This window comes from Melanostigma gelatinosum (genome assembly GCF_949748355.1).
Source record: "Melanostigma gelatinosum genome assembly, chromosome: 10".
Taxonomy (NCBI): Eukaryota; Metazoa; Chordata; class Actinopteri; order Perciformes; family Zoarcidae; genus Melanostigma; species Melanostigma gelatinosum.
In genome coordinates, this window is record NC_136643.1 from 7,645,561 (window position 1) to 7,666,020 (window position 20,460).

The 20,460-nt window shown below is 43.9% G+C and overlaps 1 protein-coding gene across 1 annotated transcript in view; it reads left to right on the top strand.

Moving 5' to 3' along the window:
- adarb1b (adenosine deaminase RNA specific B1b) overlaps positions 1-20,460 on the top strand; it is a 138,725-nt gene that overhangs the window by 71,399 nt on the left and 46,866 nt on the right. Inside the window, exon 2 of the mRNA XM_079276983.1 lies at positions 12,206-12,246. The gene's annotated coding sequence lies outside the window, so the exon portion shown is untranslated. The remainder of the gene's footprint in view (positions 1-12,205; positions 12,247-20,460) is intronic.

Sequence of the window (20,460 nt, forward strand, 5' to 3'; positions counted from 1 at the left end):
GGTACCCATTTCTGCTGCAGGTTTCATGTTATCCTCTTTGACAGAAAATAAATCGGCTTTTCAAATGGAAATGTTTGTTAGATCTCAGGGCGTAGACACAATGCCTTTTGGGAAAGTAACTTCTGAATGTAAACATGACTTTGTTTATTCACAAGAAAACCCCACATAGCACCTTTTTAAGCTTTTATAGCACGCCCCAGTCTGGGAACCAAAGCATTGCAGCATTTTGTTGTCACTTTGTGGCGTGCATGACACCTGAAAGCTCTGTGCCCTTTATATGAACGGCCACTTTGTTTGGTCATTGAACCCAACAGCATGTCTGAATTTTCTAATGATCTAATTCTACCTATTTAGCCGCTGCTTTGAAGTTCCGCTCTTTCATGGTGAACAAACGAGAGAAAACGGGTCACAAGAATACGAATGCAGCTTTTACGATTGTTCACCTCGCTACATCAACAAAGCACTGGATTTTACATTTGCATTTACTCCTGTAGTGGCATTTTTTTCCCCTCTGTCATAAGCTCTCTGCTGCTTGCCTTCTGTTAATCTGCCCACTCATTCTCTCTATTTCTGTCTCTGCTTTACCTTGAATGACCCAATTGGAAAATGTCATGGAACCCCTTCAGACTAAGCATGTTTGTTTCATGTTGAATCAGCGTAGCTTTCCACCAGAAGCAGATGGCAACGTCTTAGTTATTTAAGAGTGAGGCAGTTTCTTTGAGCTCTTTTCATATGTCAGAGTTACAGCATGCTTAATAAATGTAACGGACAACAAAAGAAACAATGGGAATACTGGGCTGGGAGGCGGGGCTAAAGGAGACCTTAGTATGCTTACTTTATGGGTCCCAACAATGAGGAAGAGGATCCGCTGTATCCAGTTCTATGTAAAAAACGATTTGTGTGTAAACCGTATGCCGGCATTGTTCAACAGAAGTCGGGTATATCTGTCGGGTACAAACAAAAACGACTGAACATTGAGTGCTTCTCCCCACAGTGTTCAGGCAACCTCCCTATGCACATTCAGACCACGCCAGAGCAATAGCTAATGTTATAAGTGTTTATTGATGCGTATATGCAACCACACCTGATTATAGACAATGCCGGTTCAAAGCATGTGGTCTAAGTGTTAGAGCCCCTCCACAATGGGCCTTCACCCAGCGCCGAACACCGGTTCAGACAAGTGAAGCCAATACTGAAGTGTCTTATAACATTCTCTCTACTAGCTAGCAGGGGGCGACTCCTCTGGTTGCAAAAGGAAGTCCCATTGTCTATGAGAAAATGACCCTTCTTCTCACTTGATTTTAAACATTGTAAACATGAGTTTATGGTCTCAATCGCCAGTTTCAAGTGTTCTTCAATACAGCTTGATGTACATTTAGTTAATTATGGTCTATTTAGAGTCAAATACAATAAAGCAGAGTATGCTTTAGGGCGGGCTTACTGTGATTGACAGGTCGCTGCCGCTACCAGAGACGTATACGCCGTCTCTACGTCACTCCTCCGCATTACAAATACGATCACTTCGGTTCACCGGTTGCAAAAAGCCAAGATGACGACGGCCACATCGCCAAACTCAAGGCATCTAAATGGCAGTCCACAAACCAATGGGTGACGTCTCGATGACTACTTCCACTTGTCCGAGCCTTGCTGCTGTTTTTGCCAGGGCTCCCTTGGTAAAGGGATTCTTAAATTTCAGTGGGATTTACCTGGTTAAATATAGGTTTAATAACAATAATACTTTTAGTACTACCAATAAAACATAAAAAATTACAATTATTTTTAAGGTATTAACATTTTTATCATTTATTTTAGTTATATTTTTCTTTTTGGCAATATGGCAGTATTCAAGTGCCTAAACTGTTACATTAGTAATCATGGGCAATGAGCAACTGTTGATTTACATGAAAAAAAAAATCATAATTATCATTTATGTATTTTCCCTGATCTACCGAAAACGTGCTGAGCCGTGAACCCTAAACTGAACCATGAATTTAGTGTACCGTTCCCTATTTGTTACCAAACTAAAATAGCAACCCTTACGTAACCATGGCTGTTGCCTGGTGAAAGGAGATGTCAAAGGCAGTTTTGCAGTGTAATGGCTTTACAGCTTTCTCAGAGTGCAACTACGAAACAAGCAGAGAACAGGAGAGGAGGGAGAACAAAAAACCAACAGGCCATTTTGGCTGGCAATGGTCTTGTTCATTTCTAAAAATACGATCCTCTGAGTAAGACATGAAGAGAGACGTGACGTGTGGCATGTTGAAGTGGCGTTACATTATGTCTGATTCCAAGAATTTTCCCTCGGTTTTGAATAATTTGGATCATCAGATCAAAGGACGGCAAAGTGCTAACAAACATGTTTTAATTTTGTGTCACTTGCGAGTTCTGACAGTGATTCATTCGTGGGCTACATCTGTACATACATCTGTATTTCGAGAGGGCTTCTGCAGAACTCCACGTTTAAAGGCTTCTATTTTTATTTGTAAAATAATTCCTCTGGTTTCTTGTGAGTCGGGAAATTGCAGTTTCAAACATCAAGGCTACAGGCAGTCACACAGACATGTAGATGGATAGCAAGTCAGACTGGCTTTGTTCATCGGTCCACAGCAGAGCAGGCCTGAGGCAGCTAGGGCCAGATGGTGAACCCGGAAAGATGTCCCACCATTTATTGATACTGACTTGCCGCCTGTGCAGCTCACGTGTATTTTAACGAGGCTGCGTACTACTTCGTCTTCTTTATAGGAAGCCTTGTCTATCTTCTAACATGCATTCATCAAACAGGAGACTTCACTTAGGATACAATTACACTCGCACTCACACCTGATAGCTGCCTGGTGCAAGCATAGCCTACCGCTGTCGGCCGTCGACAGCAAAACGTTCCATCATTTAAGGCTGCGCACGCACACACGCAGTTGAAAGTGGAATTGCTTTTGTGTTGGCGTGTGTCAGACAGACAGAAGATGACTTTTGATAGAGGGAAAAATCAAAGGGAGGGAATAATGGGGGGTGGGGAAGGGAGGCCTGGCAGAGGGACGGAGGCCCGAGCGCCACAGGCTCATCTGCCAATGCCTCGCTTCCCCCTCTGTGGTTCCACGGCCTGGCACATTGACACCAACAACAACGCGCCGGGAGGCTGTCACTTCGTCTTATTTACACTGTTGTGTTGCTTTTTTCCCAGAGACCCTTCTTTCAGGAGCGTGATTCTCCATTTCTTCTTATTCAAAAGGGTATACCTCGTGCTGGAGCTCCTCCTTTTTTTTTTTTGCTTTTTTTTTTCTTGTTCGGCTCCACATTAACTCGAGGGACCCATCCACTTGCCCAAACTAACGCTGTTTGGCAGACTTGCTTGAGCAGTCTGGGGTTACGTACGCCTCGCTCAATGACTCAATCCCGCCGGGTGGAGAGACTTGCTCCAGAGCAGTCGTCGAACTGACCGCACTACTAAAACTGGTCTGGTAGCTTTTGCATGTTGCCACAGACCTCGCTTCATTTATTCCCCCGAGTGCAAGATGGGGAACTGTTGAGGCTTTATTAATATGAACGGGGGGGGGGGCTCGCGCAACCCAGTTATTTTCCAGGAAGACCAGCTGGTGGTGAGATACAGCACCTGTAGGGGTGGAGGAGAAAAAAAAATACATCCATGCGCTGGACTTAAGTTCCGAATGCTTTAGAGCTACATTTCTCAGAAGCAATTTGTCAGGGATTACCCGCTGAAGGCTGCGAACGTGATAAAAGACTACGTTTTTAATACGTTTTTTTTCCCGTTTGACCTTCAAGTCTGCTTTTATTCTTCACCTGGCCTATAACTGGCTGGGTTATGCAGTGCAGTCGCTACCTTTTTTTTCAGTCAGTTCTGCCAGTCTCACCTGGAAATGCTACACTTCTCCCCTTTAATTGATTTTACAGACCAACTTATCAAACACGTCGTATTACAAAGTCAAACCTCATGAAAGAGGCTATGAAATGTCTTAAAATCATTTATTGGGTTTGTAAATTGAATGGAAAACTTTTTTTTTGGTGTGTGCGCGCACACATTTGCTGAATCCTCGACACACACACACACACACGAATGTGTCTGATTTTACCTACCTAAGCCTACTTTACTGGACACCCTGACGTGATGTTTTGCCTTCCCATATACTCGCAGCGTGCGACACACACACAGAAATGTGAACACAAGGGGCTGTGGCCTACTTTTTCGAGTAGCTTCGTTGTAATCGTATCGGTGCCCGCTGAAAATAATCAGTGTGGGAAAGCCTGAACCACCATTGTGCGACCGTTAAGGCCGAAAGAAAAGGATGTCGGAGCGGTTCTGCAAGGGCTCGATTCAGTCTCCATTTTGGTAGTGGCTGGTTGGCTGGGACTCCACATTCCTGTTCAATGAGTTTGTACCCAGCGTCGATGTGAAACATGCACGAAAACACAAGCTTATACTCGCACATTCCCCAATGATTACAGCCAGACGAATTCTCCAGCCTTTTTGCCCTCACGCGGTCACGGACTTCCACTCCCACCGAAACAAAAAGTGGGCTCAGGTGGCAGTGCTGGATGCTTGCACTGGGCGGTGGCAGTGCAGATGTTACCTGGTGGCTCCACCTTTCCTGTGTGTGTGTGTGTGTGTGTGTGTGCGTGTGTGTGTGTGTGTGTGTTTGCTGGCCAGCTGTGATGGCCAGCTGCCCACTTTACCAAGGCCTTGGCAACTCCCCAGATGGTTGACCCAGATAGACACAGCCAGAGAGGAGTGCGGACACACACATACTCTCTCTCTTTGATGCACGCACACACACACACACACTGATGTAGACCTGCGTGGGCACCCTTCGCACAGGGATGCTCATGCGGTCCCATAAGAGCAGGTGAGGGAGGAAAGAGCTTCTTTTAGTTTTTTTTTGCTCTAGCTTATTTTTGGGATGACCTCAAACTCTCCTGATGCAGCAAAGTTTCATCGGAACGGGGCTCTTTATTTTTTCAAAGGCGTGCTACACAGCAGTAATCGGGACAGTTTGTTCAGCGACTTTCAAGTTTGCATATTGCACGAAGTCCAGAATAAATGCAGGGCCGGACAGTAACGGTTGCAGAGTCCCAGACAAACACAGTCGGAACTTGGCAACCAAAGGGCCGGCGGGTCGCTGTGGGGTGTTGTGCTCTGTACCACATGGGAAATCCAACACATTGGAGTGAGCATGATGAAGTCTGAACCACCCAGCCGTCATTTCATATGGCTTTAATCAGTAGACCTGCTGCTGAGAAAGGTTCGACAGACAATAGCAATATCACTCTAATAATGTTTCGTCCTCCTCCAGCTGCAACAGTTTGTCAGCATGAGGGATATTTATTCTCGGTGGGTAAACAACAAAATTTCATGGCCGGAGTGGGAACGAGAGGAAGTAAAATGGGAGAAAATGTTACTCAAGCACCATTTTTAATACAGTACAGTCAACTTCATGATGTGAAATTGTGGCATAGCCCCGCTGTGCCACACTGTTGCCATTTTCTCCATTGAAGATAGCTACGCTTAAAATGTGTCAAGGACATGTGAAGCAGAATTTCATCAGCATCAACAACCCACAGAGACTGTATGTCTTTTTTTTTATGTTCATTGTCCTCACCAAAGAAACAGTGCTATGTAACTCCAGCAATGAAAATACAGGTTGTTTTATGGTAACTTGCAAAAATAGCAACTCTAAAATTGTCATATTTCTTAAATCGTCAAAATAAAACATAAAATCAGCAAACCACTAGCGCAGATTCTATTGTCAAATGAAAATTACCCCCCCCCCCCCCCCCCCCTTCCACAAGGAAATTGGCTAACCTCAACATAATGTCAGTCTGAATGATTCAAATTAATGATTGAACCTTGATTATCAAGCTGGAGATCTTGGAACATGGCGACATAGCCAAATAAAATGAGCGGTCACACACACGGTCGAACAGTTCAGCAGAGTACGTTAGCATTTTTCGGTAAATCGGATCATATTGCTTCAGGGAGTGCAGTTAGTGACAGTGTGGGCTCCACGGTACCTCTGACAGCTTGACGGAGTAGCAGCTGGGACGGGGCTTAAAAAAAAAAGGTCAATCGTCAGTCATACTGGGGGTCAACCAAAGTCTACTACAGTGCCTAATACTCACCTGTCACAACTGCATATGGACTGCAATGTCATGGTAAGACCACGCCTGCTCACCACCACGTTCCTTTGTGTATTCAGAGGCAGGCGCATGTGGGTCTGTGTGTGTGCGTGTGCGTGTGTGTGTGCGAGTGCAGTCATTATCCTCAATGTCACACCGCATTGCAGTACAGTAAAAAACCTTTTGAGTCCGTTGCACAGTCAATCCAATAGTTTCAGGGCAGGGTTCCCTCGGTTTGTATTTCACCATCTGAGGGTAGTACTGACAGTACTGAGCCGGAGTTTTTTTAAATTTTTGGCAGCTTTAATATTTCTTCAAATAACTCCTGTCGGTCTTTATTACCCGTCCATCTCACTCCAGCTCACTCCGTCTGTCCTTGCCTTGTTAATTAAACACCCATATTTTCCGTTCTCTCCCCACCTGCGACCGGGCCCGTTTCTTTTTCTCCGTGACCTCAAGTTTCCCTCCTCTTCTCCGTCACACATGCGGGGAAATAAATGGAAGGCTGTGCCATCAACAAGGGCACACAGCGGGGCAAAAAGAGATGAATTGGGTGAGGAAAGAGGCTCATTCGTCATCGGAGAAAAGTGCTGACATCCATGTTGTAACATATAATAAGGAGAGGGGGGGGGGACTATTAAAGGCGAGGAGAAATGCACCGCGGTTCAGTGTGATGGGAAGCATGGTAGAAATTCTGTTGTAGATTATGAGCAACGTACGTGTGTGTGTGTGTGTGTGTGTGTGTGTGTGTGTGTGTGTGTGTGTGTGTGTGTGTGTGTGCGCGCAGAGATACTGGCAGCCACGTTGTGTTTGTCATCACTTCACCATTACAACGTCCTCGAGCATCCTTCAGAGAGAAAACAATATCAGGTAATTTCTGTTGATATCTCCTGGTACAAGTATGCATCATGTTCACACTAACTGGGAGTAGCTCAATAATGCCCCCCCCCCCCCCCTGAAACTGTGAAAGTATTTAATTTTCTCTAAATTGATCAGACACTTCTTCCAAAAGCACATCCAGAGCCGTGCAGCCCATACCTGCAACGTAAAACAAAAAAAACTGCTTTGATTTTGTCCGTGTTGCCATGACAACATGCAAATCGTGTGGGATTTCCCGGAGATTGTTGTCAAAAAGTTGTTCGCAGCAGCTCAGCTGAGACACGAGGAAAGACATAAACTGAGCGGCTCAGCTGGATCGGTATTCACCTCACAGGTCGTCGCATCTCAAAAGGGGGAAACCGGAGAAGTTAGAAGGGATGCGACGCCTTTCTGTTATACACTTCACATGTGTGTAATGACATGTGGGTTTTATAGGTATGACATATGGGTGTTCATAAACGGTCATTAGGACCTGCGGTGTGACACGTAGACCATGTGGCTTCAGGTCCCCATGCCCTTATCCCACCCTTCCTCTGTTCCAGCTTGTTGGCTTTGCCCTTCAGGTGTGTATTTGTTGCCAGAGGGGCTAACGCAGAGTTTGTTGTCCCCCTCATGCTTAAGTTGATCGCACGTGCACGCAAGACATGTACGTACACACACACCACAGTTGGTCAAGCACCCAGCCAAAATGCCACAAGCAGTGGAGCAGATCTGTCCCAGGCGGAGAGCTGGAGGCTGGTTAAGGAAGGGGACCACACCCAGCAGTGGGAGCTCGTGGCAGTCTTTGGGAACTAAAGGGAACTCCCATAGGAAGAATAAAAGTCATTCCTATTTACAGGCCCTGTTATTTAGAACAGAAGCAGGCAAAGCAATAGGTTTTTCTGAAATAATGTGGATGATCAGATATTTGGAAGCTACTAGAAGTCTATTTTGGCAGTCTGGTTTGTTTATAGATGGTTCTTGGATGGTTGTGTGGTACTGTGTATTTGAACCCACGCGCGCACACACCCTTGTTCAGCCTCTCTAACCCTGAAAATGAATGCTGTGCTCAGCCAATATTCACTACCTGCAATGAGACCACACACTACAGCGTGGTGCGCTTTTACAGTTTCTGGTATTTTTTACTTATTCTTTTGGCGTCCTCTCCTCGGGCCTCATTACAGAATAATATCCTCAACACTTGTCCATTTTATCTTCAGTTTCACAGAAAGGAAAAATACTATATTCCTATTACAGAAGCAATTCCTAAAGACATAAATATATATATTGACGATATGTAGGGCTGGGCGATAAATCGATTTAATCGATTAATTCGAATGTGTGCTTTAAGGCGATGTGTTTTATTGAAAATCGAGAAAATCGCCCCCACCCCTCCCCCCCGTTGGGTTCCCGTAGTAGAGTGCGCGCGCATTGTTTACAAACTAAAACAATGGCGGCCAGCAGCTTCACTGCTGGCCGCCGCCGCCGCCACCTCACAACAACAACCCAGCATTTTGGAGACATTCACCAACTGTACTCCGCATGAGAAGAAGAGTGCCCGGTGGAAAGCCATCACGGATGCAGTCGCGATGTATATCGCAAAAGATATGGTGCCCATATACACCGTGGAAAAGCCGGGGTTTATTCACCGTCTCAAAGCTTTGGACCCCAGGTACGTGCTACCAAGCCGTAAACATTTTTCTGACGTTGCCTTGCCTCGGCTGTACAATAGTACACGCCAAAGGATCTCTGCGGAGCTGGAGGGGATGTCATTCTACTCCGCAACAACTGACCTGTGGTCCAGCAGGTTGACCCAGACACCGATCCACTTGACTGGTGGAAGCGTCACCAACTTAACTTTCCAAGGCTAAGTACTTTAGCAAAGAAATACCTCTCTGTGCCAGCTACAAGTGCCCCCTCTGAGAGGCTTTTCAGTGTGTGGGGGGGGCATTGTTACATGCCACCGTGCATGCCTGAAGCCAGAGGTAGTAGACAGGCTTGTCTTCCTGGCAAAAAATATTTAGAAAAAACATGCACTACTGTTTAATACTGTTGGTTATGTTGTGAATGCACTTGATTTTGTTTACATGCACTTATTTACTGTGCAAAATATGTTATGTTGATGTTAGATCAGATGTTGCACTTTTGAAAATGTGAATGTTAAAGGGTCATATACATTTTATTTCATGCTGTGTTTGTATCAGTGTATTCAGTTAGAAAAGCTTACTGTAAAAAGTTACATTTGCACAGTTGTTTACAATGGAAGGCTACTATTTAATGCCATTTAATGTTATGTTTAATTTAATTTTATATTTAAATGATTCAGGCAAACAAAAGAGTGACCAAATACTTTTTGTATACTACAGGCACCTTTCTACAATGTTCAGGTTTTGTTTGCACTTTATTTTTATCAACCTACTTGGGAAAATCATCACAAAATAAAAGAAAAAATTGTTTTCAACAGCTTCTGTCATCTGCAAAAAATTTTGGGGGAAAAAAATCGATTTAAATCGTGAATCGGATTTTTTGTAAAAAAATCGGAGATTTTTTTTTTAGGCCATATCGCCCAGCCCTAACGATATGTATGATATATTATATATTGAGTAGCCTTTTGTTCATTATATTTTAGTGTTCATGTTGTTCCCCATCTTCATTGTCTTTGCAATACAGACCTACGTAACAACAGTTATTTTGACTTCAGGACATGGCTCATGTCATTCTAATTAGAAGTTCTAACTTGGGAAATCCCAAAATGAAGTCAGTTCTGTTATAGCGAAAAGAAGATTGGATTTTATTTTCTCCAAATGCAGTTCGAAAACATGTTTCTGTCATACCGAAATAACCCCGATAAAGACAGGACTTCAGACTATTATTAGACAGTTTTCCTCCCAATTAATATCTAAATCTCATAAGAAGCAACGGCTGCCATTCAGTGCTGGTGAGGTTGTCGACAGCCACGCTTGATCCACGTGGAGCCACCAGCTGCTTCTTCACCCGCCACTGGGAGGCTTCGTCAAGAAGCCGGATAGGATATGAAGGTTCTCCGCCGCCTCCTGCAGATGCCTCATCACACAGAGCCTCGACCGACCCCAATTGGTGTCGCGCTCCCTCACTGGCTTCCCACCTCTGCCCTTTGTGTTTGATGGAGCGTCTCTGTCAAAAATTTAACACAGTTCTCCACGACGCTACACCTTGACATGTATCCGGTTTTTTTATATTTAACAAAGCAGTGCAACGTCTAGAGACCAAGTGCTTTGTGGGACCAAAATAGTCCCACAAAGGACCATTTTGGAATTGTGAATTGTGAATTCTACCCATCACCTAAATGCTTGCAGCACTGAAATGTGCACTCTTAACATGGACTACCCAGGATTCTTCAAACCAGCACCACAGACTGTGGACATGAATACTGTGGAGCAGTACAGGGAAACCACAGAGACAGACGAGTTCTTTGAACAGCCTGAGAATTTCTTACTAAAATCCTTTGTGTTAACTCCCAGTTTGTTACAGTCAGATGTTGGGGCAGGTCGATTTAAAAAAAACAACAACAAAGTGCATGCGAATGCTCTCCCTGTACACGCTGCAGAGTGTTTGACTATCTTGTAGCGGTGGCGCCCTCTGCTGGACAAATGTCAGTAGAACAAAAACACTGCCAGATGTTCATCAGGGAGGATGAGGAGTGGGTGGGTGATCCAGCTTCTCGCTCCCTTGCACATACACACACATATATACTGTGTGTATGTATGTGTATATAAACACAATCAATCACACTACAATCACACACACACACAATTAATTAAATTATGGATTTAATTGAAGTTGTGTCCCTGTGTACGCATGTATGAGAAAAAGCTAGGTCACAGGGAGGGGTGGGTAGCGTTTAATGGCACTCAGGACGGTGTGTGTGTGTGTGGGGCTAGTGGTTAGTGGACCATTGGCCTAATTTTTGGCTTTTTCATCTGCCTCCAGGCTTCAGGTATTCAGGCTCATGCCTACGAGATAAGTCTGCGGTCGGTTCTCCATGACGGCAACTGCTTCGACACACAGCTGAAACTCGCTCTTTAAAAGACACCAAAATAAATAGGCTTTTCTTTTTTTCACCAGCATCTGAGGGAACACTTTACGTTATTCTCCTCCAGATGTTCGTTAACTCGTCAGCTTGTTAGTCGTCTTTTGCTCGCTTTCTAAATCGCCTGTTAGACGGAGGGCTTTTTGTTTAGTTGTGCCCAAGTTTAATGAGCAATGCTTATAAATAATGAGCATGTTTCAGTGTAACCGAAGGGTCTCGTGTGCAAAAAAAAGGATGTCAACATGTCAGTTTAATGACGCTGCAGTATTTGACATGTGACCCCTTTTTCATAGTGTCTCCCCTTGCTGGTGTCTGGCTGTACTACATTATATTCCAGTATGTTCCTGTGTATTGTTTGTGGAAGTCTAAAAGCAAGTTAGGAGGTGACAGAATAAAAGACGTATCAGTTAAGGCGAGCTCTTATGAATCTCTGGAGCTGGCTTCAAAATTTCAGATGAATGGCTTTTAAAAAAACAAGAATCTGTTCCCACTGAGTCTATTTTTAGAGCTTGGTGCTTTTGTAGTTGACTGTGAGTACTTCTACAGTAGGAACCAAACAGATGGACTCTGTTTAGATTAGAGGTGCAGATTAGAGGTTACTTTGTTTATTAGGATAAATAACAACATTGTCTGCCCATCATTCAGGGATGGGTTTGTCTATTGGGGGATGCTGATGTCTGAATTTTTCTTATTGGCCTTTAGACAACATATTTTCCAGGGAACACATCTGAGTAATATGTATATTTGATCTGGTTGAGATCAGTGTTCTGTGAAAGACTTGACCTCGTGAACCAGCACACATCACATGTCTCCATAAGGGCCTTGTGTTTGCTGAACGCAGTGTGCTTACAGGGTGTGTTATATTGAATTAATTAGAAGAAAACAACAATTTATTTGATGAATGAATAGATCTAGACACCAGTTTTTTTTGGAACTTTTCCGCCGGTTTATGGCCGCTACAGACTAGCTGCTGTGAGAACCTGGCTCAACAATCACCACCAATGGAGTGTAAATCTATAGTGTGTACCTTTACTCGCGCCCTCTTAGCTACCACTAACTCGGTTGCACCACATCTGTTCCACATTGATCCAGATGTTTGACAGTAACTCAACTGATTCCTAACTTTGAACCTCTTCTCTGTCTTTCCATCAGGTTTCTGGTATTGGATCACAGACATTACAACAGAGGCAAAGGTGAGTGTTTTTTTCCTCAATTTTTTTTCCCCATTTCACTTGTCGCTCTCACTTTTCTTCTTCTTTCTCTCTTTGTCTTACGTTTTTTTGGTTTACCAACAAAACTCACATAATAACTATTTCAATCAGCCACAATAATCCTCATCTCAAACATCAGTGAGAAAAATGTGGATTGGCTCCATGACTGATGTAATTACAGAAGACGACAACTAGAGGGAGGCAGAGTGTTTCTCGCTGAGATTCCTCTCATCCTTTCACTCCTGGTGAGGTACCCAAGGCAACACAAGCACAAGAAATCTAAAAAAAAAAAAAAAAATTCATATTAGCAGGTGAACACATGGAGCATGTTGGAGTTGTATTGAGTTATTACCATGTCTGTTTTCTTTGGAGAGGACGATGTTCTTGGAGATGTCCGGTACTTTGAGAGGGGATTAGACAGATGGAGGGTTTGATTCTGCTCCCCCGTGTTAATTCACAACCGTCTCTCTCCTCTGCTAGTCCCCTCCTTCTATTTTCTTTCTTTTACACTCTACCCCATCGCCTCCCCTCGCCGACTACTGATAGGGCAGACATGGAGTCAACAGAGGAGAGAAACTGCGAGAGTAGGAGGGAGAGAGAGAGGGAGGGGAAGAGAATTCAGATACACGAGAAGGACTAAAGTAGAAACAAAGAAACGCTGCAGGTGTGTGGCATTCTGAACGTCATTAGACTGGCGGCAGTGTGAAGGACGAGCAGACCATGTGTCCACAGTGAGGTCCCAGCAGCTGAACTTTCATTCGGCTCCGGGTTAGTCTACATCGCTGATTTTGTAAAGGCGTAAGTGCTGACCGAGCCATGGCCCTCCTCACCAACGGCGCGCAGCATCTGGGCTCCTACTACTGCCTGATCCGACGCAGGTTCAAGAGGAGGCGCAAGAAACGCTCTGAACGCAAAGGTAAACCCCCCCCCACAGCAGCAGCACGTTGACAGCCGAGCTTGTTGTGGACTTTGTCGTGTTTAGCGAGCTGGAGAGAGAGCAGAGTTGCTCACTCGCCTGGTTTATGACAACTTGTCTGCGAAGTTTGAAGTTGTTGACGGCATCTGAGATGTGACACCGACTGTGCCTTGTAGTTGGAGAGCTTTAAACTCTTTACTGTGTGTTTTTCTTTTCGAATAGAAAAACATCCGTTGTATTTAGTGTTTTCTGTGGTGGTTTACATGCAGAGCATTTTAATTTTAATTTTAACTGCCTTTTGTCAAAAATGACTATTACGCAATAATGTCTGAAAGATAATTGTTACAGAGGACATGACCAGAGTAATTGCTCATACAAAAAAAGTCAATATTTGTTTTTAATATGATTTTTCAATGATGAGTTTTCCTTTAAGAGAAACGTATATTTAAACGTATTATATTATATTTTTGTAACAAACATGAAAATGAAATATTTATTTATATTTAATATTTCGTCCCGTTAGTTCGAGGCCTTATCACTATATTATTGACCACATGGATTGCACGTGTATTTTCATGTACTATAGGAGGAAACACACCGAACTATAGATTAAAATTAAGCCTTTATAAAAATGTTCTATTATACGACCATAAACAAAAGTATACATAGTTTTACTCTTATGTTCACAACTCTGTCTGATGTAAACAAACCATAAACACCAATCCTGTTTTTTTTTTTCAGTTACGGTGTATAAATGAGTCCTAACCAGTAGACGCTCCATCAGAAAACATTAACAACTTGACTCTAGTGTTCGCATGCGTGTTAAAAACAACAGCTGTTAAATCAATTCAGGGAAGACCAGGGTGTTGTATTCGTATTTCGACCGCGTGTTTCCATTCTGTGTTCAGTGGTCGATGGAAGCCGCAGTTCTAAAGAAAACGTGTGAATCTGAAGCCTGAGTCATACATCATGTGTTTTTGATTGAACGTCTGTGTATTTGTTTAAAGATCAGAATTATTCATAGATTCATTCATCTGAGTAGAGGCGATCTCTCTCTCTCCCTCTCTGAGTGAGACAGGTCCATGTCTGTGTGATTGAAGTCTCTCTCCCCCCCCCCCCCCCCCCCCCCCAGAGGCTCTGAGCTTCTCTTCCCCCTGAGTTTGCTGCCCTGCTCTGGGGATTAGCCAAACCGCACAGGTAGTAATTACTAAGGTGGCCACAGCTCGCTGGCAACATTAGCCATGTCTCAGCCACTCTCTTTGACACCCACCAAGACCCCCCCCCCCCACACACACACACACACATACACACACACACACGCACCTCATCGAGCCGTGTCCATTCATCCAAGTAAATCCACCTCTGCTGATGCTGCATTTCTAGCCCCCCCCCCCACAAGACTCTCACTGGAGCGGCTCTCGCTCAGAAAACCGACTACGTCCATCAGCATTACACAGGTCTGATTCCGGCCTTTTCACTCTCCCTTATCGCCATGGGAACGAAAGTGGCACTTTTCCCACCACACCGAGAGAAGCGATGACTAAGCGGGACTTTGGGGGCCGGTGTGCCGCTTCAGTCACTCGCTCTCAGTCAGCTTTAATGCCCCCACCCCCCCAACCCTGGAAGCCCTCCTGATAAGTCGCTTCGTGCTCTCTAGCTTTAGTGCCCGTCGGGTTAGCGGCATAGCCGCGAGGACGAGGTCACAGGCTTACTTAAGACAATCGTAACGCGACACTGACTCAAGGAGATGTCTTTGCTCGGTGGGCTCGTCGGCGAGGTCACAGTCGGCGCAGCACCACCAGGCTGGGTAGTCCATTACAGAAAGTGCAGATTAGTGTCCTCCGCAAGGACACTTGAACACGTCGATACAGGGTCAGCTGTTTGAGTTTGTGCCATTATAACCACTATTCCACACCGCGGCCCTGAACACTGTTCTTTAATATGTGCTCCTAGTTCCGCCCCACTGATTGGTCGAAGGCTACGTTAGTTCAGCACAGTTGGAACGTGTGCACGTGTCACACATTGGATCACAGAGAGGTCATTAGCCTTAAGCTGTGCGTGGAATTTGTCGTACACGTTTTATTCCAACTCGCAGTAATCGTGTGACTGTTTAGCATGAAGTACCTGAATGATTGCAGTACTTTGCCACTTAGCTGATGACATATACAAAAGCAGTTCAGTCATTCTTTACCCAGTTTAGGAGCATTCAGGGGAGCCTGCACACCAGCACAGGTGTTTTCAATTAGTTTGATTAATTGTAAAGACCTGCTATGCTGGGAATTATGAGACGCCACCTGACTAATGAGGATGATAAAAGTGTGCTTTTGCTTGTCCCAACCAGGTGCAACAAAGCAGGAGACTAGATGTCAATCAAGCACTCTCTATACACACACACACTAGGTCTCATTCGGCAAAACAAGTACAGTTCCCTGTATAGTGGTGCAGGGACGACGTATTGTTGTAGGATAAACCTCAGAAGTTAGCATCGCACTGGTTCCCTTGACAAAAAGCCAATGAGATTTTTTCCATTGGCTTTTGGATAATTCCAAAAAATGATCTCTGTGGCAAACAAACGTTTATGATAATTTCACGTTGAACTTTATCGCAGAACAAAATGTTCAAATCTCTTGAATTTGTGTTAACCACAGACTTTATTTCACGCATCTAACCAAAAACCCATTAAAAAACAAATACATCGACCTCAAGACGAGGGAACCGGAAGTGAAAATAAACTATTTTTTGTATTTTAAAAACTTATTCCAACATTCTATTTGAGTGTACAAGGTTCATTTATTGTGTTGTCACATTTTGCTGAACACAAAGCTGTTGCTAGACGGCAGCAGGGTGAACGGGCTGCGGTGGTTGTCGTCTTCACCTGTGCAGGGCTCTTGCAAAATCTAAGCATCTTTAGAAAAAGCTGTTTGTATTTGTTTTGCATCATGCCTTCATTGATTATCACAATAGTTCACATGTAGGTCAATGTCACACTGTTCATTTCCGACCAAATGTTTTGCACACACGTCCCCAAATTTATACTTTTTTACAGTCTACACAGGACCTGCAGGGTGAGCGGTCTAGCTGTTTTTTACCCTCAGAAAAGTTCAGGGTCAGATCAAGGCATGACGGAGTTTTTCCTGTGATGATCATGTATTAATACACAATAGTGGAAGAAGTACTCAGATCTGTTACTTAGTGTGTAATATACGCAATACTACAGTTTGGAACTACTGTCACAAGTAAAAATCCTGATTAAACATCTTAAACATTATGAAGACTGGCAGTTTCAGGGTCCTGGTTGTCTCTGTCTTCATTAATGTTATCAGTACAGTATCAGTGTTTAAAAAAAGCCTATCAAGGCTCTTTACAAACATCTTACTGCAGTGTTATGTAAGCATTGAAGGAGAATATTGCTGATGAATACTTTTCCTTTTATTGTTTTTTATACCTCTCATTACTGTGTTGCGGTACCTTTTGATTCATCTTTTGTTCATATAGTTCGATATAAATAAAATGATTATATTATTGTTTTATTACTTATTTCAACAACCTGCAACTCTGTATATCCGGTAGAGCTCGCATTTACTGTCGATGTAGGTAATCATAATTTACCTTTCCTTTACAGTTTAAGTGAATTACCATAGAGAGCACAGTGACTTTCAAAATGCTGAACTCAAGCATATCTTCCGAGTGATAAGTTCTTCAGTGCACCTCTCATAAATGTGCCAAGCCATGACACTCGGAGACGATGCTTGCCAATGGGCCGTGTATGAAATATGGAAAATGAGGGAACAGAGGCCTTTTTCTGCCGTGCCAGCAAAAATCTCCAAAATGAGGTTTTGTAACTTGGAAGTGGGGGGGATAGAGGGGGGAGGGGAGAAGGATCTGCACCGTCTGGCGCTCACAATCCATCGCCTTGGAAGTGACTTTGCCTCCAACAAGACTCTGTTTCTGCAGTTTTCTCCTCTCCTTACATCCTTCCCTCTTCCTTCTCTCCTTTCCTTGAAACCAACTTCTTCTCCCGCTTTTTCTTCCTTCATTTATGCCTTAGAATGTTCTCATGTTCATACATTCATGCATTGATTGACTCAAAGCCATTCAGAAGTTATTCGGAACAACAACAAAAAGTGCGGCTTCTTAATTGATTTTGTTTTCTTTCCCTTTTAGAATATTCGAAGCAAATGCATCGAGACGCGAAACAAGATTTACAGCCTCTGGAAAAAAAAAAAAAAAAAGCTCAGACAGACGATTAACATTTGACAACAGACACAATGGAAATCAAATAGCAAACCCGGTCCCATTCATTTACCCAACAACTGTTTATTACGAGCGGCGCTTTATTTAGTGGCACGACATTTCCAGGCATGGCGGTGCTCTGTCATGATAAGAAATGAGCTGTGTCTGCCCGTCTCAGTGTAATTTGCCTTAAATGGCACGCTGCTGTTGACTGTAACAGACTGACAGGGGGGGGGGGGGGGGGGGTGTAACCATTATAACAAGAATGCACAAACCACAGAGGTGTGTTTAGCTGGCGGAGAGGCACTTCATGGCCCCTGGAGATGTATGCAGGGGTTCATGTCGGCTCCCTTCATCGTCGCAAAGATAAACTCCACGTGGTGCGCTGAGAGGAATTTCTCTCGTGGTAACGGGACGAAACGTAACATTTGATTCTCCCAACCAAATATATAAAACTTATTTAAAACCTCTTTTAAACCGTTGCCTGCAGTACGGAGGAAAGGTTCATTTCAAACTCTAGAGTCTCACCACAGGCGGAGCTCAATCACAGTCCATATATATAGCTGTTAGCCCCCGCTTGTTCTCGGATGCTACATCCGTCCTCCCACGTCCTCTCCCCTCCCACCACCTCTGACATGAATGGCATGCAATCTACCCGCACTACCTCCGCGATCGACTGGTCGATCGCGATCGACGTATTGGGCACCCCTGATCTAAACGGTTCGAACCATCTTTCTCAAACCAATTTATTTCAAAAAGTTATGACAATATTGTGACAGATATGTCACATCGGGCTTTTTAACTTTAGAATTGTCTCTAGTAACTAGTAAGAAACTAGTAATGAGCTGCTCAATTGATTTAGCTGATTCAATTATTTTTAATTAAAATATGTTCTGTTGTTGGATTCAAAACGCATCTAAACAAATGTAAACATAAAATAATGTCCAATTGAAAAAAAATATTTGTGAAATGTATTATGAAATTATTTTTTGCATATCAGTAAATAAAACACGATTTAACGATCCTCTTTTGGTCCTATTTCAAAGTAATTCCATTCTTTTTTTCAACTATAGTGTTCAGGATGCACTGACGATCATCCATTTTTGTCTTGTAAAACAAATCTGAAAAATATATATTGGTTAAAGCTAACCAGAAAAGTTATCATTTTGATATGAGTTGTGGAAATGCAAATAAAAATGCATATCTTTGTTATTAAGCAAAAACAAAGCACTAGATGTTAGTATTTAGAAAATATTTTCAGAAATGTCTTCCAAGTGGTCCATTTAGTCTGTTTTATATCCCCTATAATGTTCTTTTAAGGAAAAATGGGATTGTTTTCTTATGGGTTAAACAACGGCTTCAGACGATGTCGTATGTGCCGTCCTCTGTCTGGTAATGACAGCTCTGTTGATGTGCGATCACAGGTCTCCGTGTTAGGATATTTGCATGTGTGCATGCGGGACTTCCCTACACCCGTGTGCTCCGCTGGGTGCTTGAACATTGAGCACAGCAGCGGTGGTCCTCTGCGAGATGGGCGTTTCGCACACACGCACACATTCCCACACTTCCTAACATACTCCAACCTCCCACCCCCACAGGCATTCGGTACCTGTGCCGTGCCATAAATCAGAGCTGTCAGATAGATTTTACAGCTCCCAGTGGGAAAAAAAGGAGAGAGGCAGCCATCCAACAACCTTGAAAATATGGTGGAAAGCAAAAGCAGAGGGTTTTATTGTAATTAAGCCTGATACCTGGACCTGAGGAATCTATAAAGAATGACGGGACAGTTTATCAGTCTCTCGGTGGGGTGAGCGCGATGTGTAGCCACACTGACCGGCCCATCAGTACGATCCTCTGGTTACAATAAGTCCATATGAGAGGTTGATGGTTGATAGGATGATGGTTTTGTACAGTTGAAGTGTAGCTTTGTTGCTGTCAGACATGATGCAAGATTGTGCACAGTAAGCAAAAGAAAGAAAAACTCAAGCCAAATCTAGTATGATTTATTTTCATGGAGGTACTAAGGTGTTCAGAACAGATCGGTGCCAATCTTTCTACATGACTGATTGCTAATTTATGTCTATGACCAGACTCAGAACCAACTAGATTTGTTTCATTAATGATCTGAAACTGTGGTTTTCATTAGTTTTTTGCCATGGCCCATAGTTTTGTGTCCTTTTTTACATTAGCAATGCAGTTTAATGACGAAAGACATTGTATTTCTACTGTATACGCATATTGGTGTTCTGCCAGTTCTACCACACGGCTTTACACATCTATTACCTGGATGTGTAAATGTTAAAAACAAGGGGGAAAACATGAAGAGTGTGTGTTCTAGCTACAATCGCCATACTTCTAAATCTTTGCGACATGTACCCCGTTTTTTAATCAAGTGTTTTATAGGCCCGGATGCCTTCCTCATCCAGCTGAAGTCCCCGATTGGATGTCAGTGTCTGAACGGCTGCCTCTTAATATGCAGAGCGGAGAAAGGCATGTACGTCCAGCAGCGGGGCTCAGGCGGCAAATCGCTTCTGGCAGCCTAATTCACTGGTCATTAGAAGGGCCAAATTGAATAATGGACTAAGGTGTGTGTGTGCGTGTCTGTTTGATGAGACAGTGAGGGCCGTGTCGGTTGGCCGGTGCTCCGTGGCCCCCCCCTTACCTCGGCCCCATCAGTTTCAATCAGGCAGCGCGACAGGCACTCCCCTCGCTGCCACGACCCCTCTCTATTAGGCCACCGCCGCCCACACGTGTACTCCATTACGGTGCATTACCTGGTCAGTGCCCGGGGACGTCACCTGAGGAGGCAACACACCGAGAGAGAGGGAGAGATGAGGAAGGATTCTGACTTCACAGAAAACCCTTGATCCCATTTCTATTAAGATTCTTCCTCTCCCGCACTTTCTTGAGGTAATCAGCGGACTGCCAAAGCTTTATTGGGGAAAGTAATGGGATGGTGGGATGGCGACAGTAGTCCTCGCTCACCTAACCGCATACACGGGCAGTTACCAATGATCCCCTGATCCTCTTTAGTTGCCATTGCACCC